Source organism: Bison bison, unplaced genomic scaffold (assembly GCF_000754665.1).
Source record: "Bison bison bison isolate TAMUID 2011002044 unplaced genomic scaffold, Bison_UMD1.0 scf7180017858304, whole genome shotgun sequence".
Taxonomy (NCBI): domain Eukaryota; kingdom Metazoa; phylum Chordata; class Mammalia; order Artiodactyla; family Bovidae; genus Bison; species Bison bison.
Genome location: NW_011488877.1, coordinates 423 through 735, shown reverse-complemented (window position 1 = coordinate 735; position 313 = coordinate 423).

The window sequence follows — 313 nt, the reverse complement described above, 5'->3', positions numbered from 1 at the left end:
ACTGAGCTTGTCCTCTAAAGCTTGTGTTCTGCAACAAGAGTAGCTACAGCAGTGAGAAGCCTTCACACAGCAATTAGAGAGTAGCTCCTGCTGGCTGGAACTAGAGAAAGTCCACGTGCAGCAAAACCAAATCAGCACAGCCGGAAACAGAGAAGACATTGAGTGCTGTGCACTGACCAAAACAAGGGGCGTCAGGACTCCTGTCTCCAAGCAAGCCCCAGCCAGGTTTATGTATTTTATGTACATAATTCATAGGCCCTGCTCGCTGCAAGGAGAGAAAAGCCAGTGCAGCAATGATGACCCACCACAGCCA